Source organism: Bos javanicus, chromosome 19 (genome assembly GCF_032452875.1).
Source record: "Bos javanicus breed banteng chromosome 19, ARS-OSU_banteng_1.0, whole genome shotgun sequence".
In the NCBI taxonomy this organism is placed as follows: domain Eukaryota; kingdom Metazoa; phylum Chordata; class Mammalia; order Artiodactyla; family Bovidae; genus Bos; species Bos javanicus.
The window spans coordinates 33,541,939-33,566,384 of NC_083886.1; the positions used below are offsets into that span (position 1 = coordinate 33,541,939).

The following is a 24,446-nucleotide window of genomic DNA, read 5'->3' on the forward strand; positions in this document are numbered from 1 at the left end:
TATTTTTTATTATTCTTAATCCCTGGCGCCCAGCCCTCACTGAAGGCTGTTGAATGAGAAAATGAGCTGGCAAATGATCAGGTAGCTCAGTGGTCAAAGGGGCCTAAGTCAACATTGTTGCCCTGGGCATTTGTTATTCTAACCTCATGGCAGCTGTTAGTCAAAAAATCACATTTTACAAGGTGGAGAAGAGGATAATCCTATTGTTTGTACAGATTGTCTCGGAAACTTATTAGTCATCTTTGAAAGGGTTAGCGTTAAGATTGCGATAAAACAAGTTATATTAAAATTGAGTAATACTTCAGGGGCAGATAGAATCAAGCTTAAGTTAATGATGATGTAAAAGTTATTTCTAATAGCACAGCAGGTTTTCTCACACAACACTAAAGAGAGTGTTTATTCCTTTCATCTTTGTCATTCAAAGACTTTTAAAAATTATTCTTCACCAGTTGGTATTACACAATGATTTGGAGGTCATGAATTATGTGTTCTCTGTGCTTACAGCAAGTAGCTATTAGTGAAAACCTAGTCCACTGATGCATCTCCTCATAGAAACTTCGTGGGGACTTCCCTGGCTGTCCAGTGGTGAAGAGTCCGCCTTGCAATGCAGAAGACTTCACAGCGAACGTTCTGGGTAGTTGAAGGCATCCAGTTCACTCTCAGCCTTTAATACACACGCAGGTTCTATCCTGGCCTGGGGGACTAAGTCCCCACACGCTGTGGGGCCGCTCAGCACACACGCCACAGCTAGAGAAACCCGTCCATTGCAACAGAGACCCAGTGCAGCCAAAAGAGAAAGAGAGAAAGAAACAACTTTACCGGAGGGGAAAACTAGATAAAAAATAAAGAAGCCCAGACTCTTCACATATCCTGCTGCCCACTCAGCAGTTCCACTTTGATTTCTCTGAGATGCCAACAGAAAGGCAATTTCTAAAACCCACCTTCTGGTTTTCCCCCCAGAAACCTGCTCTGACTGCCGGTCTCAGCTGCTGTCAGTCCAATTGATGGTTGCTCAGGCCAGAGACGGGAGTCATCCATAGTCCCTGGTTTTCTCTCAGACCCTATATTCAGTCCATCGGGACACTATGTTGATTGTGTACATACACACAAACACACACACAGCTGTAGAGGTTGAGGAGTGGCTGGAGGATGGTTAGTATGACTTGCCTGGGTTATGCATAGCCTCTCACTGGGGTTTGCTGCTTGTCCAGCCTGTTGTCAGCACAACATTCTGGTGCTGAGTCCTGTCCGACTCTGTGACCCCATGGACTGTAACCCACCAGGCTCCTCTGTCCATGGGATTCTCCAGGCAAGAATACTGGAATGGGTTGCCATTTCCTACTCCAGGATATCTTCCCAACCCAGGGATCGAACCCGTGGCTCCTGTGGTTCCTGCACTGCAGTCAGTTTCTTTACTGCTGAGCCACCTGGGAAGCCCATGACATCCCAGGGTGACCTAAAACCCGAATGAGAGCAGCCATCCTCTGCTCCAAGCCTGCCAGGGACCCCCCCAGGCCCTGGTGAGCATCCCACCTCCTGCCCCCAGTTCAGTTTCTTCACATCAACCAACACACTTTTCTCATCTTACTTATCTTGAAAAAAATGAAAGTGAAAGTCACTCAGTTGTGTCTGACTCTTTGCAACCCCATGGACTATACAGTCCATTGAATTCTCCAGGCCAGAATACTGGAATGGGTAGCCTTTCCTTTCTCCAGGGCATCTTCCCAACCCAAGGATCTAACCCAGGTCTCCGTCATTGCAGGCAGATTCTTTACCAACTGAACCACAAGAGAAGCCCAAGAATACTGGAGTGGGTAGCATATCTCTTCTCCAGCGGATCTTCCTGACCCAAGAATCGAAGTGGGGTCTCCTGCATTCTTTACCAACTGAGCTATCAGGGAAGCATCTTAGGTCTTAAGAAAAGGAAATGAGTCTTACGTTTGTAGTGTGTTAATTACAAGTATTCATTAGTCATTGTACTTTCTAGTTTGTCAGTGGCCAAGGCTGTCCTGTCATGTCTTTTTGTCTATTTTAGCATGAAGACACTTTCTTTTCAAATGACATGTAAAGGCCTTTGGTGTGTGTAATAATTTGTTGCAGATATTTTTCCAAAACTGTCCTTGATATTGCCCTTGATTTACATTTATTTGTTATTTTGGAGTATAGGGAAGCCTTACATTTTTAAATATTCAAATCTGTCATTTTGTGATGATATCTCCCTTGGGAAGGCTAACTAGAAAGGCCTTCTACCTTAAAAAAAAAATAAGTTATGAGGTGGTGATTTAACTTAATATGGTTTTAAATTGTTAGCTTGTCCTTCCAGGGATCATTTTGAACTGCCAGTCTTAAAATAGCTACCATTCTATTTTATTTGGATGTATTTCTATTTCACTAATCTGTTCCTTCTGTTGTTTCCAAAACCACACCCTTTAAAGAAGCTTATCTTTGTAATGTATTTTGATATCTGCGAGGTCAGGGGCAACTCTCTTGCGGTGCAGTTCTTTTTTCAAGACTTTCTTTGGGTGCTTCTCATCAGCTTATTATTTCAGATGAAGTTGAGAATCATTGTTTTGAAGTATTTTTTAGAAATGGGGTTTTCATTAGAACTGCACTGTATGTGCGAATTTATTTGTGGAAAAGGCATCTTTGCACTATTCAGTCTTCTTATCCAAAAGCATCTCCCAGCTCCTAAGACTCTTTGCTAATCTGCCTACAATGCAGGAAACCCAGGTTTGATCTTGGGGTCGGGAAGATTCCCTGGAGGAGGGCATGGCAATCCACTCCAGTATTCTTGTCTGGAGAATTCCATGGACAGAGGAGCCTGATGGGCTACAGTGCATGGGGTCACAAAGAGTTGGACACAACTTAGCGACTAAGGGCAGGAAGGTACAGATATAACATGAAACAGCATGAGGTAGGCCAGCCAACGTGCAGATGGATCCCAGCTCCAGAAAGTTTAAGATACAGGGGAGAAAAGCACATAGAAGAATCAAAAGAATACACAGGGTTGTTTTTTTTTTTCCTGTTTGCTCACACTTTATATTCTTAGTAAATGTAATTTCTAAACTTTAGACCTTTTCCCTTTTTTTAACGTTCATTCCTAAGTTTTCTCAGTCAGCTCTTAGATTTTTAGTTCCTTTAAAATCAAGTCCCAGAACTTCCCTGGTGGTCCAGTGACTAAGACTCCGTGCTCCCAATGCAGGGGAACCAGGTTCAGTCCCTGCTTAGGGAACTAGATCCCACATGCCACATCTAAGACCCAGTGCAGTCAAATGAATGAAAAATCAAGTCCCATTTTTCCCGTTTTTCTGTCTACATATACCTGTACTCAAGAAGCTTTTTTTCCCCCATACAAGTATGTTGTCGTGTCTTCTTTTACTTCTTTTATGAATTGAGAGTAAAAAGCAAATGCTTTCCAAAGATTACTTTTGTTATTACTGGTAGGATTTTTTTTGAACGTACATTCTACTACCTCTCGGTACTGTTTCCACTGTTTGTGTGGGCAGGTTTCAGCGGCCCCACTGGTATTTCCCCCGTTTATTCCCCACTCAGCTAACAGAGGTCTCTGTAGCCCAGATCTGCCCTGGTGTGGGCTGTGCAGGGTTTCACTCGAAACTGCAGGTGTGGTGATTTGCCACCATGGGTTGTCTCCCCTTCCCACCAACTCTGCTGTTTGGGGCTCTTCATCTGCCCCCGGTGGTATCTCCTGGTCCCACTTTGCATATTTTATGTAAGTTTGTAGTTCATACCTTTATGAAAGCAACTGGTTGATGTGTTTGACTTGTTTTCAGCTATTTTGTCTTGTATATGTTGATGTCGGTTGCTGGTAAAATGCAGATGGTAATAATGGCATCTGCCTGTATCATGTGCTGGCATTGGAGACGGGCAAATGGAACACTATGTCTGTTCTTGCAGCCTAGTGGGGCATAGATACGCCTGTGCGTGTGTGCTAAGTTGCTTCAGTCGTGTCTGATTCTTTGTGACCCCAGGGACTGTAGCCTGCCAGGCTCCTCTGTCCAGGGATTCTCCAGGCAAAAATACTGGAGTGGGTTGCCATGCCCTCCTCCTGGGGATTTTCCTGACCCAGGGATCAGACCTGCATCTCCTGCACTGGCAGGTGCATTCTTTACCACTAGAGCCACCTCGGAAGCCCAAGAAGTAGATACACACACAGGTAACTTGGGTTGAAGGTACAAAATACATAAGAGAAATAAAGTTGCATAGGATGTCTCAGAAGAAAGATGGTCTCAGGCTTCTAGAGGTTTAGCCTGGTAGAGTGTGCAGGATTTGAGGCTGAGGAGAGGATGGATCCAGTTGGAAGAAGTAGCCTGAGCCCAGGCATTGCACGGACGTGACTGGGCCATAAGGAGAGGGGGCCTCTGATGGCAGGAGACAGAGGGGAAGTCGCTGGTCACAGAGTGGAGCCAGGCCATCAAGTGTCACAGTCTTCAGTCGGGTCTGCTTCAGTAGCAGAGTCACTGACTAGGAAGAGCCTCAAGGCGAGTGGCCAATTGCATATTGTCATCATGGCCCCAGTAACTTAGGAAACAGGAACCTCAGAGGTGATAGTGATAATAAGGACGAAGAAATGGATTTGAGGGGAAAAGGGGCCTTCATTCTGAGAAATTAGTTCACGCAGAGCTTTGACTGTACTAGCATGCAAATGCATCTGCCAGCCTGGGTGGCAGCCACTGTGCTGTGACCAGAGTCCCCTTCCTCCAGGGACTGAGAACCCTGGATGAGCTCTGGCAGCTCCAATGTGAAGTCGCCGTCACCCCGCAGAGCCCGTCGGTAGCTGCCATCTGTGATGTCTCCGAGTCCTTGCTCGCCCACTTTTCATAGTTGGTCATAGTTTTATCATAGTTTCTTTGCTTAATGTTTTAAAAATAGTGAAACTCAAGAGATGCTTAATACAGTTATAAATAAGACTATGATGAAGGAAACATTTTTCCTGGACTTTTTTATGGTGAGGAAATGATCAACAATGCTTTTTCATAAACATGGGGAAAAAAATTTTTTTTTCTAAGAGACGCAAAACTTTCTCTTTAAATCTCTTTAAGTAGTTAATTCCCTAACTTCTGCTTTCATGGAAATTTCAAAAATGTTAAAATTAGGCTGTGCTAATTTTAGGCACATTTGGTTGCCTGAAGATCATTTCTTACTCCCATTTGATGCTCCAGTGTGGTGGTTGGGGGACCACAAACTTGTTAGTTGCTGACCTGATGAGAGTTGGTCACATCAGTGGGAAATGAACCTGGTCGGCTGGCATCCTTCATTTTGGATGATTTTTCTTTCTGTAGATGTTTTTCATTGGCACATGTCCAATTTGTCGAGGGAACAGTGAGGGAAGAGATGGTAGGAGGCCTGCTTCCCTAAGGGGGATTGTGCCTGTGGGTGTCCATGGACTGTTATGAAAGCTCACCTCCCACTAAGAACCTCGCTATTATCAGAGCTGTAAATATGGGGCTAACATTTAACTGCTGGATGCTGCCCCTGTTCTCATTCCACACGGTTCTATCTGTTCAAGTGTGTTCCCAGTAATCTGCTTTCATCTTCCATCTAATCTGCTTTTGATGTTGTTTAGTCACTCAGTCCTGTCCAACTCTTTGCGACCCCATGGACTGTAGCCGCCAGACTCCTCTGTCCATGGGATTTCACAGGCATGAATTTTGGAGAGGGTTGCCATTTCCTTCTTCAGGAGATCTTCTTGACTTCGTGGATCGAACCTGTGTCTCCTGCATTGTAGGAGGATTCTCTACCACTGAGCCACCTGGGAAGCCCTATCTAATCTGTTACTAGATTGATTTTGAGGGTTGGTTCCTGTCCCCACTGAAGCAGTATGAATGCCATATGCCTCAGGCCAGGGGTCACCCTGATTCTGCCCCTGTGCCTGCCCAGGGGTACCTCCACCCCTGAGTTCTTGTGACTCCTTCTTCCTTGTCAAGTAGGTTATGCTTTAAATAAATATATATTCAGATATATAATTTAAATATCTATATATATATTTTTGCTCTGCTTGTGGCCTGCCAGGCCTCCAGGTGACTCACTGCTTCCTCCGACTTCAGCTTGTTGCTCCACAAATAACCATGATCATTATGATGCTAATAATAGCATCACTTTAGGTCGCCAAGCACTTTATGTCCGTCATCCGATTTTATCTTCATAGCAACCCTGTAAGCCAAGTCTTGTTTTCACCACTAGACAGATGAGAAAATGGATACTCAGGAACTTCCCTGGTGGTCTAGTAGTTAAGAATCTGCCCTTCAATGCAGAGGACTCGGGTTCAATCCCAACTTAAAGTAGAACATTTAGAAAAAGAGCAGATGCTCGGAGAAGTTAAGTGATTTGCCCCAGATCACTTGGGCAAATGACAGAACTGGAAGTTTGCTTGAGTTCAGAGCCCTCTCTCGACCCTGACTCACCTACCAGATTTCCAGCCTTGCTTTGACCAAACCTCCACACCGGGGATACCTGCTCCCAGAGTCTTGTCGCCCCTTCACTGGCAGTGCTCTCTGGATCTGCCCTGCTCCTCTGGGGTTTCTACATGAGGACCGGAAGCCTTGCCCCATCTGTCTGCTTTCCACTCTCTCCCTGTAGTCGGAGGTCTTCTAAGCTCAGGGCTGACCGCAATCTTGGTTGGTGGCAGTGACTGTTGGGATGCTCTGAGGCAGAAAGATGCCCTTGGCCGACTGAAGGAAGTCCTGCCAAGTGACTGGGATGGCTGAGACTCAGCCTCTCGGTCATCATGAAAGCCAAGTGCTGGATGGTCCAATGACCGGCATACCATTCATTCAGTAAACCATGTTGAATTAAGTATGCATCTGCCAGAAACCAGCTAAATCCTCCCTGAACCTTAAGAAGTTTAGCTAATGTTTCTAGTGCTTGCCTTTGGGGGAGCTGCCCCTACATGGGGCCTTCCTGCTGCAAGAAGGTCTTGAGCGCAGAAGCCAAGCCCGTCCAGCTTCTGGAGAGGATGTGGATGGAGAGAGGGCCATGGGAGAGCACTGCCTGGCTTTTCGGGGGCCCCTCTCAGTGCACAGAGCTGTCTCCTGAGCCCATCTTTGGTCTCCCTCCCTCCCCAGCTCTCCGAGGTGCAGAGAAAGAGGCTGAGCAGGAGCACAGCTCGGGATCCTGAGATTCAGAGTTGAACTCATTGTGCCGGGGGCACCAGAGCCCAAATTTGGCCTTCATTTCTCCTGTCACAGCACCTGTCCGCCTGTTCACAGTGCATGCAGTGAACGTTTGGTCTGGGGAGGCGACAGTTTCAGAGCTTTTCTCTAAGTTGCAGACTCAAAATCTTTCATCATGAATCTGAATTTCCCCAATCGTAACTCTCTTCTCAGCAGCCTCAACGCAGTAATTTTCTTAAGACTATTGGAGTCTAGAAATGGACTCACATAGGTCATATTATTGATGCACAAGCTGTGAAAATGAAAGCTTTTCTCAGAACTCAGGGCTTTTTTTTCCCGGAGCGGATGAAGTAGCCCGGAAAAGGATGGAGACATATGAAACTAATTTGTCTGATTAAAAAGAAAAATTTTATACCAATCATAAAACTAGGAAGGCAGTTTATAAGGAAAGGCATTCAATAGAGAATGTGAATGTTATTTCTGTGGTCTATTTGGTATGACATGCTAATGCAAATCATGGATCCCAAAGAAACTGTGAAGTTGAGGAAGAAATCCGCTCTCCTCCAAGTTAAGCAATGTGAGACGGTGGGAGCAGGGCGTTCTATGCAGAGAGCAGAGTTCTCATGCTCAGGGGGCCAAGGAGGGGCACCAGCCTGCGAACAGCAGGTGCCTGCGTGTATGTGCAGAGCGCTTTAAGGATCTCTCATCAGTCTGTTTTTAAGTCAAATCATATGATGTGCAGACGTGGACCATTGGCCCTTCATTGTCAAGTGCTTTTCCCTCTTCTCCTCTTTTCTCAGTGCCCACGTCAGTGGTACTCAGCTGTGAAACCCGACTTGCCCTGTGTTACTGAAAAGCAGATCCAGTGTTTACAGAGGTTACAGTTGATTGCATGGGGTTGGTTTCACGTCTCTCTCCCTCTCATGCTGCTGCCACAGTGGGTCTCTAAAGAATAAATCAGGTACCTGACTCTGGTTTTCTGCTATAAATAGGTCAGTTGTTGCGTCAAATACTGCAGAGTGACCACTCTGTTAGACTCAGACAGCTCCATCCTAGCTGTAGAAAGAGCTGCTTCATCTCTTGAACTTGGCGTAGACTTTGTGAATTGGGGGCAGCCCCTTTAGAGAGACTGGTATTTAGTGTTTATTACACATCAGTGCCACTCTATCAAGGATGGAGCAGTGGGGGATAGTTTCAGTGAAGTGCGCCTTCTTCTAAGAATCCACCAGTAGTTGTTTTCCCCCTGATTTCCATGAACGGAGGATTGCCATGAATTGATCTAGAGTTGATTATTTTTTCTCACTTCGCTCAGAACATGAGCTTGGAGGTGTTGCCGCCTTTGTTGGTGGCTGTTGGTCCCTGTGGTCCATGTCACATGTGTAATTTGTTAATGGGCCTCTTGGTACTTAGGGTGGTGATTCATCTCATGGCGCCCGTTGTTAGATGATTACTTGTGGAAATTACATACAGAGGGGACGTGTCCATCAGGGTCTTGCCGTCAGGGGTCCAGTGCCCGGCACCCTGCATGCTCCGGGTGCCCCTTGGCTCCCCTGCCCGCCTCTCCCTGCACTGTCAAAAGTGAAATCTCCACTTTCACTCTTAGCAGCCATGTGAGGGTTGGATGTTTTCAGCCTGTGAATGTGGCAAACACCAGGGATTTTTGTTGTTGTTGTTTAATGTTGAATCAGAACCAGTGTATAAGTTATACGTGAAACAAGTGTTCCCCAATTTTAGAAATTTTCCTTTTCATGTAGAATTGTTTCAGTCTCATTCTTTCTCCTACTGCATTATCAGTTTTCACTTTGGTTTGAAACCCAATAGAAAATGGCCAGTAAAAGCAGGTGACAAATTGATTTATGAGACGCTGGTTGGGTTTCTTCCCCCCTGAAATGTGAACAATGAAACGTGAACTTCATCTTTAAATGTATTTACACAGGTTGTCACTGATGAATGCACCTTGGTAAAGTAGCTCCAGGAATGTTTTTATCCTGTCACCTCCAGTTGAAACGTTTCACGGGGGCCATAGTTTTCAACACACACCGAAAATAGCAGGCTCTGCTCCTGCGGCTGATAGAAGCTGACAGCGTGCCCTTCTGATACCGCGTTGTCATCTTATTAATAAAAATGTAATAAGGTTCCTGAAACCATCAAGAGTGAGGTTTTAGGTGCTTATTGGTGATTCTCACAGCGTTCAAGCCATTCTTTGCCAAATTAGCCTTGGACCAAGGAGGTTCATTGAAAGAAAAACATTTGGGCTACTGAAAAATAAAGTTTTACTTCCATACCAAAAACCACATTGTAAAATTTAAAACATGTTCAGAGGCCAGCGTCCAGAGCCAGACGATGAAATGCAGCTCTTTGGGGAGGAAAACAAACTGGAGCAGGGATTACAAAGGGAAATGCCTAGACTTTGAAGAGCTGAACCAGGCCTCGGTAGCCGAGGCCTGTGCGTCTCCACATCCTTTGTCCAGCCCCTGAGAAGACTTCACAGCGAATGTTCTGGGTAGTCGAAGGCATCCAATTCACTCTCAGCCTTGAAAATACACATCAGCCCTTAAGTCGGGTAGACAGCAGCACTAATCATATTAAGCACAGTGTCTGAACTCACAGCGAATGCATAATTAACACATTGTTTCAGGAGACCCGATGTATGAGTCAAGGGCAGGCTTCCACGCACAGTCCTGCGGGTGAGGAGGGGGCTGTTCCCGGGGCCACCCCTACCACCACGGCCAACGCCGGGCGCTAAATCTATTTTGTTACACCTCTAATACGAGCCAAAGCCATCAGACAACCTCCATTAAAGTGTTCGCCACGGAGAGCCCTCTCTGGGATAGTAAATGCTAATTCAGTGTCAATTAGAAAAATGCTTCCAACAAAACACCGCGATTAATAAGGGGGTACTTGTGTTGATTCATCGCCGGGGTTTTTTTTTTTTTTCCCGCCCCTCATTCCTTATAAGGATGCATCTTTCATTACTTTCTATTTATTATTTTAAATATGTTTAGCTTGAAGGCACTTTACCGTTTTATCTTTCTTTTAAAACGTAGCCAAATGTTTACTTCTCCATCAATATCCATTTAAACTTAAGCCATTTGGGTCTCACTAATTTAAATTCCTTTAGTGGACCCATTGAATAAAAAGGTTCAGTGTATAAACTCTTGAATTACGGCATTCAAACACACTTTTAGAAGTTTTTGATTTCTATAATCCTCTTCCCCGTTTTGAAGATGTGTAGTGTATATTTTTTAAAAAATAAATCCAGCTTTAATAAACATCCTGTTACCACAACTAATTAACTGAAAGTAAATCTTTTTCTCTTTGCAACTTTCAGACTTTATACAGATGTGTTTAAATGTTAATAGGGCATTCTATACTTTTATTGGTATACATTTTTTAAGCCATTTAATCGAACCAAGTGTGTTTAATGGTGACAGTGGTTACAGTTCTTTTTTTTTTTTTTTTTAATGAAAATCATCTTTATTGAGCTCACTATTATGAGAGTGTTTGTAGGGGACTGGGGGTTGCTGGATGGGACATGCAGGAGGGTGCAATAGGGTGAACTTGATAATATTCCTTTGGTAACTTGGTGTTTAATTCTCTCAAGCTCTTGCAGTATTAACATCTATATATTTTTTGCTCCCTGTGATGTTTGATTAGTTAATGTTTAAAATTTCAAGGAAATATTTAAGTATTATTCAGTATGGGCATTACTGAAATATGCTAAATCATATTGGTTTGGTTTCTGACTTTTTCTTAACTTTAGAAGAACTAGATTGTTAATAACTGTAATTCATCTTTCCTTAAATGATAGAATCCTACATCTGATGCAAAGGACTGAAAGTCCCAGGCTTTGTATTTAAATCTTTGAAATATAATCTTGAAAGAAAATAGTTTAATTTGACTAAGACTATGGTATAAGTTTTGAATTAACTTCAGCTCTTTTAAAGAGAGTTCATTTTAAAGTAGATTATGGAGCAATGTATGAATTTGAGCTATTTGCTTTCTACTACTAAATCGACTTCTCTACTGTAGGTATATGTTTTTGTGAGTTTAATGTTTTGAGTAACTTATTTTCTGAAGACTGTTCTGCCTGTATCTACTTTTCCTGGTAGTAAAGTTATACCGTCGAGACATTCGAATGGGATCGGCCACAAGTCTGCCATAATAAGCACATTTCAGCTATTTATTATTCTTCCCTCAGTTTTCTGATGTTTTTACATACTGATGGTGAAGAGGGAGAGATAAGATATATTCTAATGTAAAGCCTTAACATTTATAAATGAAAATAAGCCAGACTCACTTTAAATACTCTCTTCGCAGCAGAGAAAGTTTTAAGATTATTGAAGAAAAGTTCAAATGCAGTAAATACATTCTACTTCTTATATTCAGATAAGTCAAGACTAAGAACTAGTTATTTGAGCTAGTGAGTTCTATTAAATAAAAATGTTATGTATGTGAGTGTGCTTCACTGAGAATTTATGTATTTTGCCCTATGTTTAAATTATTAATATCCTGTACTTAAAGATAAAAAGTAATTTTTTTTTTAAATTTTGTCTTGCACACTTAGGTATTGTTCTATCAATTAGATGCTACTGAGAAGTTACTCTTTTGCCTTCAGGTACCAAAACAGTCTGGTAACAGGGCCACATCAAAGTTAGCACCACCTTCAGAAGTATTTTTAATTTGTTCAAAAGTTGCATTTTTAATAGTAATTCGAATCTTTGTGTGAGTGTGTGGTTTTTAAATTACAGCATAGAACCTTAAAGCCTTAGCCAGTACCTCAAATTTGTTGCAGATGCTGTATATAAATCTGATTTATCTTTTTTTTTTTGTACAGTGTAAACATTTTCTGTTTAATTTTACTCTTTTTGATACCTCTCATAGTTTAATAAGCAATTTCACTTAACTGAATTTTTAATTAAAAAAAGATATGAAAAATTACCATATGCTTATGAGTAGATTTTAAAACACAAAAGGGTTATAAATCAATGTTGTTTCATCTACATTTTAATGCTCTAGGTTTGAGCATTTACATTTTCAGCTGTAATCTTTTTTTCCTTTAGTTTGTCATATACTTACAAGATAAAATGTGAGCTCTGAACATGCCCATTTGACAAAAAGCTTTTCCTGAGTCATTAATAAAAAACACTAAGTGTCAGATATCTTTGTTTCAGCTGTGACTTGATTATAATTCATGCTTATTATACTTCTTATACTGTTTTATATTTCTGGACAGAAATAACTTCACAAATATTCTTTTGGTGAGAATAAACCATCAGAATTGAGTGACTTATGATACAAATTATGAATTCTCCGAATAGGGTGTGCCTATTTGGAGATTCCTAATTTTTTTTTTTTTGGCATGCATGAATTCTTGTAAAAATGCTTTCACCTCAAATATTTAGATAATTAAATAAAAAGGTTCTTGGAGGAGGCGGGCAGGGTGCTTTGAGAGGGGTCAGTTAAGTACATTACGGATGGATTTATGATTGTACAGCTGGACTGAGTTACGGCAGGAGTACAGAACCCAAACAAAAGTGTTCAGCTTTAAGAAGAGTGTATCTCAAGGTGCATTTCTAAAATCTGTATTTCTACATTTATTTTCTTTTAAGCACCCGTTTTGCATTAGTAAAAATAAATCTTTTTCTGTAGATTTAAGATACAGCCAGGCACATCAGGCTTCAGTTTTAGTTTGCACAAATGAAATTTCTTCCCTTTGATGAAATAGTATTTTGTTTTTCTGCATCACCATATAAATAATGTAACCTTTCCTCAGCCGATGAACCCCTTGCCATGAAGAACTATTTATTCAAGTTCCCAGTTTCTCCACCTGAATCCCATTGTTTGATTTCTAGTTATACACATACTGCCTGAGTCAGCTTAAAACTTCCTGTGGTGTTTGCATCCTTTATAATCTTGGCCAGGATCTTACTCTTTGTGGTTATGTAGGAGAGCTATTTTTATTTTAGGCTTATCTGGGTAAACCAGCTTCTTTCAGCCTCCTGTATTTTTGTTTGCCTTTACCTTGTTTCTTCAAGGCCCTTTGAGAAAACCACTGGTAATCGCTTCAGTCATTTTCTTCATTGTGCTGTAAGCCACGTGCCCCTTTAGCAAAAGGGGTGAAGATGCAGGCTATTGGTGCTCCACAAAAACAAACTCACGTACATGAAAAGCACGTCTGCAGGAAAGTCCACTTTTGCAGAAGTGTTTTAGCAAGAGGTCAGGATGACTGGGTGAAATCGAGCCAAATAGGATCAGTGGTTTTGTTTTTATTTGTTAAAAAATAAAGATTGTAAGCCGCCGCCTCCTTTTTCAGCCTGAGGATAGACTTGTATAGGAAGCCCTGTAGTCGCATATTGAGAAGCCCACATAGATTAGCTTGTGATACCCCTTAGTCCCACGTGTGCACACCTGTGAGCCCGGCATCTTCTCTCATCTCTTCTCCTGGGGGAATGGAGTGGACATGCTAAGGTCAGCCCCTGCCACTCAGGCGTTCCAACAGAAGTCAAGGAAGTAAAATCCTCTGGACATAAGTGGAGAGTTTTTACTCCCCAGTTAAATTGCACTGAAGAAATAAGTATCCTGTGAATGAATGTGTTGTACCTCCCTCAGAATCATTCCTCCCTCCTGGGAAAACAGGCTCCCCAGGTGGCTCAGTGGTAAAGAACCCACCTGCCAATGCTAGGCGACTTGGGTTCCATCCCTGGGTCGGGAAGAGCCCCTGGAGAAGGAAATGGCAGCCCATGTACTCTTGCCTGGAGAATCCCATGGACAGAGGAGGCTGGTGGGCTGCAGCCCGTGGGGTCACAGAGAGTCGGACATGACTGAGCAACTAACACTTTCACTTTTACTTTTCTGGGAAAACATTGCTCCCATAATTGTAAAATGTTATCACAAGTCAAGGCACTATTATATTCTTGTTATTGAGTAATTTTGCCTCTTTTAAGATAAAATCTCAGTAATGGTCATCAGTGATTGGGAGATTTGAAGCCCAATCACTGCCTCTGTAATGAGTACCTTGCTTTTAATAGACAAAAGCCCCTGTAATCATATACTGGTGAAGGTCACAAGTTTGGGAGCAGAACAGGCCTAGAATCATATGCCAGCTCCACTTAATAGGGGTGTTTATATGTCACTACCCACAAAACCCCAGTTTTCTCACATAGAAACTGAGGCCTTTAACGTGTACACTGAAGAATTTTTCTCTAAAAATTAAATGAGGTCTGTTGGTTTTAGAACTTCCTCCTTGGTCATCGTCTTCACCATCACATTTGTTTTCTTGGCCGTCGTCTCTGTGGTCCTCACTGTCTCGGCTGTCTCCCATCTTAAAATTTTAAACATCTTCTTCACAGTTAAATACACCATCTCTCAGCTTAATCCAATAAATAGAAGCCAAAGGGTGCAAGTTTATGGGAAAATTTTTCCTTTAAAGTTTCTCTGGGGATTTCCCTGGGTGGGCTGGTGGACTCTGGGCTTGGGGAACTAAGATCTGCATGCCACACGCTGCGGCCAAAAAAAAAAAAAAGTTTCTCTGATCACTAGTAAAGTAGCTACGCTTTACATACACACACACACTCACTCACTCAGTAAATATGCGAGAAGACTCAATAAAATATTTAAATACCTTTAGTAGTAAAAAACCTAATACTACTGTTGAGACAAAAACAACAGTACAACCAAAGTCAAATGCGAGAAAATAGAAAACCACACTTGGTAACAGCTCAGATGTTTTATTTGTCAGCTGATGTACAAAAGTTAGAGTTTATATCACAGAAGGCCATTTTGGGGGCATCTGCCATGTATAACGTGCACAGACTTCCTTGGTGGTCCAGTGGTTAAGACTTTGAGCTCCCAGTGCAGGGGGCACGGGTTCAATCCCTGGTCAGGGAACGCTGATCCCGCATGCCTCTTGGTGCAGCCAGTAGAAAGAAACTGTATAATGTACAAGAAGGGACATCAAGGCATCGAAGACCGTGTGTGAGATTAGAAGAATGAGTCCTCAGGACCCATTGGTTCCCGTAGAGCCAAACGGTCCACTTTAAACATAGGGATAAAAACCTTGTGTTCAGGGCCGCTAGTTGGCAGACACTGGCTGTTAATCTATGCGTTGGTAAATAAGGCAGTCTCTCCCCACCCCATCCCCACCAACCCAGGACTCCCTGGACCTGAAACCTGAGAGTTGGGGTAGGGGACAGCATCCCTTTGGATTGGCCCCAGGCCCATGCTGCATTGGTGGTTAGATATTTTGAATTGCTCCCACGTTGTATCACTGACATGTTGTGGTTCAAAACTTGGCATCAACAAGTCTTTATAGCAAAAAGGACCTGCATTTTATGCAGTTAAATCTTAGCCCAAGAGAAAATCTAGAAGCAACCAAGCAGGATATGACACACGAAAAATGGCACAGACCTCCTGTCTTCATTTTGCCTAAGGTTTATAAAAACGCATGTATGAAAAAAAAAACACTTCCAAGTGAAATAATGTACGTGAAAACATTATGTAAGCTGTGAAATGCCATTTAAAGGTAATTTACTGATAAATCTTTGAGGCTGAAAAATTTCAAACATTCCGTGAGAATAGGTTGATTCAAACTAAAAAACTGTTGAATGCTGAGTTTAGGGTGAGGATAAATAAGCACATAGCATATGCCAGGCGAAGATGCCGTATCTACACGCTTCCCTAATTAACCCGTGCAGCAGCTTGGAGTGCCAGGTATGGTCGTCTGCAGAGCCCAGGAAACAATTTGAGGAGGCACAGAAAGCCCTGTCTTAGCTTGTTTCCTCTCTGTTCCCCGGCTGATTTCTTACCCCCAGAGGAACTTCTCTGCCTCTGACTTTTCTCCTTTCTTGGGCCTTTTGTTGTGGCTTAGTCGTTCAGTCGAGCCTGACTCTTTGTGACCCAATGGACTGTAGTCCACCAGGCTCCTCTGTCCATAGGATTCTCCAGGCAAGAATCCTGGAGTGAGTTGCCATTTCCTTCTCCAGGGGATCTTCCCGACACAGGAATCAAACCCGAGTCTCCTGCATTGGCAGGCGGGTTCCCAGGCTGAGCCACCTGGGAAACCCCCTTGAGAACCTAGGGAGACGTTAAAACTGCCTCCATGTCTGGCAGGACCCCTTAGCAAAAAATCAAGGGAGTAGGAGAGGGAAGCTCCAATTCACAGCTCATTTTCCTCAGGGAAACTTAAGTCTTTACCCCTGGGAAGGGGCTCTCTTCTGGGCCCAGCTTTTCCCAGGGAGTTAAGGTCGCTGAATGTGACCAGGTGATCACATTGTACCATCAAATATGCTGGATGGAGCCAAGGGCGCAGATGGCATTCCATTTCAAATACTCGAATGGCAGTAATTCAGAAAGCATTGATATTTAAAAAATTATGAAACAGGTTTTTCCCTGAAAATTATTATACAACATTGTCAGCATGTGACAGCAGTAAATGCAGAGGAGTGGTTAGACAGACTCAGTGCAGTGAAGAACGCTGCTTTGTAAGTTGCACTGCTGATGTTCATCAGCGGGGAGAGTGATTACAAAGGAGATTCTGAAACCAAAGTCAGTAGCTTGTTGACAGAGTCCCTTTCAGAGGGTTTTCCAGCTAAAAAAAAATTGGGGGATTAAATGATAAAATGAAGAACCAATGAGTTGTTTACGACTTCCTTCTAACTAGACATTTCCTTAAGGATCTGTACATTTTCATTCATTGTATATATTTAAAAATGCTTAAGCCTGCTTTTGTCTGGGTTTCCTTTTCCATAATATTCCTCCATTCTGCGTTAGAATTTAATCACGAACAAAATGCCACATCATTCTTTATTCAAACATCATGAAATCATTGCAGATGAGATGAGGAGATAAAGTAATTGGATTAGAAATGGGTGGTTTAAGTTTACACCATTTTATTATATCAGGAATTTTTGATATTTGAGACGTAGATTTCCACAGCTGTGCGATCACTTGTGCCTAAGATACTTATATGAAACCAGGTTCTGTGCTTTTGTTATTTTAAATTCCGAGGGAGGGTAAGTGTAGATGGTCAAACTATTCACCTGAGAAAGTTTTATCTGAAGTTAAACAACTGATGTATCAGTTTTAAACAACGTGGAGGTATGATCCTTTATACCTTAACTTGATTCTCTGCTTTCTCTTGCTTTTGGTTTATAAGCAATTTAATGAATGGTCGTCATGGTGTATGAGCATAATAGTTGTTTTTTTTTTTAAATTTTCCATCCATGACGTTCTCCTGATCTTAAAAATTAAATTTTATGTATTGTTTTCCATCTTACAATTATTTTGGCTTATTGTAGGATAGTTTTTTGATAAAGTGTTGCATTTTCACTTAGTTTAACCTCTAACCTATTAAGTCATTTGAGAAGAAAAAAAACTGTTTACTGCCTTAAGAAACTGTATCAAAGAATAATCCTGGTTATTTTTACTTATATGCTAAATCATAGCATAAGAAATCTTTAAATAATAGATAAAAATTATGCACTGTTACTATAGACATTTAATAATCTAATGTTGAAAGAATTATGTCATTAGAACTTTTTAATTGTTCTTATTTTGAGCTTAGTTCATTTTAGATTTGTTCCTAAAGAAAACAGTACAATTCAGTCAACTGGAGATTTTGTTGAACTTTTTTTTAAGCTGGAAATAAATATAAATTTACTTAATTCTTCATAATATTATTATATATCTTCATAATATTCTTAATCGGAAAGCTAAAAAACAATGTCTAAATAATTTTGTAAATGTGATTTCAATGAATAACATTATTATGGGAAGAAAAGATATGTTAAAAATAATCCTCAAATATAGTTTTATTTTTACTTTTAGCTACCATCTTATATTAAACAGAGACTAAGAAATGAAAGGAGAGAGGACTGTGGAGTCTAACCTAGCATATCCCTTGTTTTAGATAAAGAAAAGTCAAGAAATTCCATCTTATCCTTGATTTTGATAATTAAAAAAAATGTAACTTCAAATTTTTTTGTGTAGTGAAGATAAGCAGGCAAAGTGGGAAAAAAAGAAAGAAATAGCAGTGAAGCAAACACAATACAAAGGACACAGACAAAGACTAATAATTTCTCAGTTTTCTTTTTCCTTTTATGATTTCCTCTCAGCCTCTTGCAGGTTAGTTGATTGGACTGCAGTGCCAACCATGGGAAAAGCCAGTTTTCTTTTTTTTAATTTATTTATTTTTAATTGGAGGATAATAACTCTAGAATATTGTGTACTTTTTAAGTTAAAAATGTGTAGTGTGGTAATGCCTGTAGCTTCCCCCTCTGTTGAGGGGATGTGTGGTGCTTGTAACATTCTTTCCAGAGGAACCAGGTGACGCTTGGGTGAATGTGAATTTGAAAAACTCTCCTAGAATTTCCCAGCAACCTATTAAAAATAAGCCATTTATTCACTAGGTTTCTTGATTAGAAATGATAGACTAAAACTTTAAAACTTTGTATTTAGTAACTAAACTTTGTATCCATCTAGTTGGCTTGGGCTACAGGTTACTTTTGTACTTTCCATGAAAATAAAAAATCAAAGATGTCATAACTGTAGTTTGTTGAATGTATTTTTTAAAATAACTGGAAGTATTTTAGGAATGCCTATTTAGGACTAAATAAATAAATTGTTAATAAATTACTTCTGTGACATACATTAAAGGCAGTTTTGAGGGAACCTCTGGTTAACCATTAAGCTGTATTATTGCAGCTACAGTTAAATTGTACTAATTTATACTAACTAGATTTGTGAAAGCTTCAATTTATGGAATATTTCTGAAGAAATCCAATATTATTTTTCAGATTAAATCAGAATAGTAAAGTGCTTGAAGAGCTTCTTTTAATTAGGAGTTATCTTTGAGTATGGGTTCTATATCTTTGTTTGTATGCCCTTATCATAGCTAATGGTGTGATTCATTGAATTAACAAAAATGGTCTGTAATTTTACTTGATGTGTAATACAGAGAACTTGACAAAATATTAATATATTTGAAGACACTTAAACAGTTGGTATCAAGTATTTTAAATGCCTGCTGTCGCTACCAACACCAAATAGTATTTAAAATGGTATTCTGTAGAATGAAAGAGTTTTCTACGTGATTGTCCGTTTCACCCTGATTCCAGTATGGATGATGGGAATGACTAATTAAATAAAGTTTAAATTCATGAAACTCTTATTATCATAGTTGAAATCAAGGAAGGAAACATCCTTTTTTAAAAAAATTTGTCTGTAATTCAGATTTTTCATTAACTCTAATAAAATCTTAATTCATGAAGTTTTGGTCTGCGTTGACTTTGGGCGGCATAAGCGAGGCTCTGTGTTACCATATAGAAATCTTTTCTTTTTGTAAAACATGACGTAGATGCTGAATGACTTAACTTTTACAGAGAGGAACTTGGTGTTCACCACAGTTCTTTGAGTCAGTGTTAAATTGTAAATATTAATAATAATTTTTCATTTACTTGTAATCAAAAGACTTCGTGATATAGACTGCATAATGTCTTCAAATTCAACAGATGTTAATGTCTGAAGGGAAAAGCAATGATTATTCACAATCCATTCCATCTAGATCTTTAAAGAGTATAGTTTTTCACATTTCATCCAGTCGTCGCTGACACTTGTGACCTTCTGGAATATTATTGATGATACGCTTACATGCTTGTTAACGAATTCTTAAAGAAAATCGAGATAAAAATACAAAGTTACAGTCTCTGTTTGCTTTAGTAAACAACTTGTGTGTTAGAAACTGTCTGTTTTCTGGAAAAAATTAACTGGGTCTTAGAATTACCTTAGTGGTTGCTCATATTGGGAGATGAAAAGCATCGCGTTTGTCAGATAGGGTTTCAGAGCAGAGAATGACTCTGTGCAAAGCCTAATTTTGCTTTGTATGTGGGACACAGATGTTTTCACCTTTAAAAAGGGATCGCAAGCACATAAAAAGGAAATTAAACCTGCTCCCGAGGAATACGTGTGGTGTAACACAGTTTCGGAGAGAATTTTGAAATCAACTGGCTTAATAAGGGCTGAAAAAGCCAGCAGTGCCATTTAACTTCAGTAGCAGAAGGTACAGCTTTCAAAGTGCTAGTTCTAGCCTAAATTAAATGCCCTTGGAGGTTTGTTTGTTTGTTTGTTTTCAAATTAAACTCTTTACCTTGAAGTCATCATAGACTCACATGCAGTTGTGAGAAATGATACAAAGAGATCTCATATACTCTCCACCAGCTTCCCCTCCATAGTGGTGTCTTGTAAAACCATCGCAACATCAGAGTCAGGATACCCACTCGCCTTTGTTTTCAGAATGCTTTTTGGTCCACACAGCCAAATTATAGCACTGTTTTTTCCTTTCATTTTGAATAAAGAGCAACTGTGCATAACTATGCATATAAAAATTATCTTAAATATATATATGATGAGATCTCTGTTCCTACGTTGTGGGCACAAAGATCCATACTGTAAAGCTGTTCATTTGTGAAGAGTTGACTCTTAAAGATAAATTTACGTGAAATGCTCCCTTTTTTCCTGCACAGTTTAGTTCATTGGTTCTGTTGACACATTTTACCTTGTTTTGTTTTTTTTTTAAATCAGAGGAACACGCAGATTATATTAAGTTAAATCTTGGAATAATTTTGGCAATAAACCATTACCGTAATGATAAAAGTTTCTTTGGAGCTCATGCAGCTATTTTGTTGGGAACAAAAACGTATTGGCATGTGGCAAGCACATCACCGGTTTTAGGTGCTAGATGAGTAGTTTTCAGGTTTTATGGATATAAAGAATCACCTGTAGAGCTGATGGAGAAGGCAGACTCCTGTCCCCACTCCTAGATGTTCTTCTGTTTCAGAAGGTCGGGGTGGGGCCTTGTAATTAAGCATCGCAGAGGATTCCCACGCACACGGCCCCGGAACTGCACTTTGAAAAAAAACGCTGTATTAGACATGGAAACTCTCTAGCATTATATTGTAGAAGCAATAAAATATTTATACTTTTCTCTAAATGTATATAAAGAACATCATCTTCATTTTTCAGAGTTTTGTCCAAATTTGGACTTACTGTTTCTCACCATCTTACTACTTAACCTATTGGAATTTTTAGACTTCTTTTTAAGCTGAGATATAATTGACATGTAACATTATATTAGTTTCATGTGTATAATATAAGGATTTGATATTTATATATATCACAAAATGATCACCCTACAGTTTCAGATTTGTTTTCCTTGTGAAGAGAATTTTTAAGATCTGTTCTCTTAGCAACATTTAAATAGACAACACAGTCTTATTATAGCCACTGTGTTGTACCTCAGATCCCCAGGATATATTTCTTCACTGGACTTTTGCACCTTTTGACCACCTTCACCCATTTCAGCCTTATTGAAACTTTTAGATTTCAGGACTGCAAGTCAGTCACACCTCTGATTGAAATCTTTTTCAAACCTAGAAATGTTTGGCATTTGCACAGTAAACAAAAGAGGTTGGAATAGAGATTGAGAACTACCCTAAAAGCTCTGCCTTTGATAATTGCATTTAATCAAGTATATAAAATATAATATTTAATCAAGTGGTTTGGTTGGTTGGTTGTTGTTTTGTTTTTTTTTTTCTTTCCCTTTCCCTTCTAGTCTTTTTTGTGTTTAAGTAAGGACAGAAAATTAAAAATAGTAAGTTAAGGGTTAGAGATGAAGATAAAGAAGAAGAAAACGCTGGCATTAAACAAAAAAGGAAAACAAAGGTGATACATTTTTAAAACCTGAGGAATTAGAGCAATCTGTGAAGACAGGCACCCTCAGTTACTGCAAACAATGTCAGACGAGGCTCAGAAGTAAATAGTTTTGAAAGCTCAGAAATAGAAATTTTAGAAACATTTCCATCAAAATTTGACTTTAATTTTACAAACATTTGGTTATTCAAAATAGAAAATTACTCTGTTAATCTAGAAAATTAATTTGTGTGCAGCAGTTTCTTTTTCAGATACGACAGAAAAATGAGGTGTGACTTACGCACTTGACCTTTGAGTAATAAGCGTCCTTTCAAGGAAAGACTGGGTAATTACGTGGACATCTTTCTAGACATTTCTCTCGCTGTTAACCCAAATGTCTAGATTTGCCTTCATGCATTACCAGTCTGCTTCACCCTCTTTTTTGCAGTTGTCTTGGCTGCAGCTGTGTACTGATATTTTCAGAAAATTTCTCCCCCTAAAGCCCAGTTGAGTCTTTGGTTGTTTGCCCGCTGTACTTACTTGTTTTCTTGATATGTGCGTGTCAAAACTTAGAGTGAATCTCCTCCTTCAAAACAGTTTTTGCCAGGGTGTTCTTTTTTTTTTTAATTATCTTATTTATGAGGTTAGCAGAACAAGATGTCTACCTTGACTCACAATGTTAGGAATTAATTTAGGAATTAATTATAGTGAAAGAAGACAGAAAAACATGCTTGACTGTAGCCTGTTCATACAGATATTTGCAGGTGCTGATGGCTTCATTTTCACAATCAGTGCTTTATTAACTTAAGCCTTTTTATAAAGTTGTAAAGTTTAGTTTGTATCCTATGTTGAAACTGTTTTTAAATCAGTGAAAAGACACATGTGGTGATTAACAACTAAATAGGTAAATATGCTTTTGTTTTGTTTTTCTCTTTTTTTAATTGTTTTACGTAATGTTAGTGAAAACACTGGAAGGCAGGCCCTCTCAGTGCTGTGGAGAATGTAAATTGCGACAATCTTTCTGGAGGGAAATTTTGGTAGTTTAAAATTGTTAAAAATGTATATTCTCTTCAACCAAGAAAGTCCATTTCTAGAAATGTTGTAAAGTAAATTATCAAGATATGATATGATAGCAAATACGATACCTATTAAAATCTATTGGACATGATTTCAACAAACAAAACGGACTCAGTTAAATTATGTTTTATCCCTATAATGGCATACTATGAATATCGCAAAAGTCAGCATTTCCAAGTAACACTTAATGACATGGGAAGTTTGTATTATAAAACAAATATTAGATTATTAGAGTGAACACAATACATGTATGTCTGACTGGTAGGTCCAAAAGTATTTATAGCTTTTAACCTAGTAATTTTCCTCTTGGAAATGAATATATACAAAGCAGAAGTAAACAATTAACACTTCTTTTAAAATATTGAGCAAAGATAAGGAGAATACAAATAATTCTCCCTGCAAGAGTCACCATATATTTAATGTTTTAATACAGAAAATCTTAAGGATAGTGTTAGGAGTGTGATTAGGAGTCTGATACATGTTTATCTATAGACTATGAGAGCTTTCTAAAGCAAATCACTTTAAATGAGTGAATGTAGGAAAAACTAAATAGCATTAAGGCAGACTGGAAAGGCCATGCTCTGGGTGTCCGAGGACAGGGGGATTTGAGTCCTGACGTTCCGGGCAGTGGGGCGGAGTGGGGATTCTTCAGTCCGATATTGGGAAATCACCACTGTTTTCAGCTGTCAAGTGCAGTTTATGTCTAGATTCATCAGCATGTTCTCAAATAAATTACTTACATTTCTCGGGTTTTTTTCACTCCATGCAGACCTACAGTTTTGTGATTTTTATCAGAGCTCTTTAATTCCAAGCTGTTCTTGACTAACAGAGGCATTCAAAACATTTCTTTAACATATTTCTGCAACCTAGCAATTTTACTACATTATTGTTTAACCACTAAGTCTTGTCCCACTCTTTTGTGACCCCATGAGCTGTCCATGGGATTTTCCAGGCAAGGATACTGGAGTGAGTTGCCATTTCCTTCTCCAGGGGATCTTCCCGACCCAGGAATCGAACCCATGGCTCCTGCCAAATCTCCTACATCATAGGCGGGTTCTTTACTCTTGAGCCACCAGGGAAGCCCTTTACTACATTAAAATAAACTAAATCACAATCCTCTAATTTCAGCTCTTTCAAGTATTTCATACGGTGATGACCATTAAAGGGACACACGTGATTAAAATTTCCTTTCAGTTCAGTTCAGTCGCTCAGTCATGTCCAACTCTTTGCGACCCCATGGACTGCAGCGTGCCAGGCCTCCCTGTCCATCACCAACTCCTGGAATTTACTCACACTCTGTCCATTGAGTCAGTGATGCCATCCAGCTGTCTCATCCTCTGTTGTCCCCTTCTCCTCCCGACTTCAATCTTTCCCAGCATTAGGGTCTTTTCAAATGAGTCAGTTCTTTGCATCAGGTGGCCAAAGTATTGGAGTTTCAGCTTCAACATCAGTCCTTCTGATGAATATTCAGGACTGATTTCCTTTAGGATGGATTGGTTGGATCTCCTTGCAGTCCAAGGGACTCTCAAGAGTCTTCTCCAACACCACAGTTCA

At 40.0% G+C, this 24,446-nt stretch overlaps 1 protein-coding gene across 1 annotated transcript in view; it reads left to right on the plus strand.

Moving 5' to 3' along the window:
• The window catches only part of LOC133232122 (protoheme IX farnesyltransferase, mitochondrial), a 109,020-nt gene that overhangs the window by 41,320 nt on the left and 43,254 nt on the right, over positions 1-24,446 (plus strand). The gene's annotated exons all lie outside the window — the stretch shown is intronic.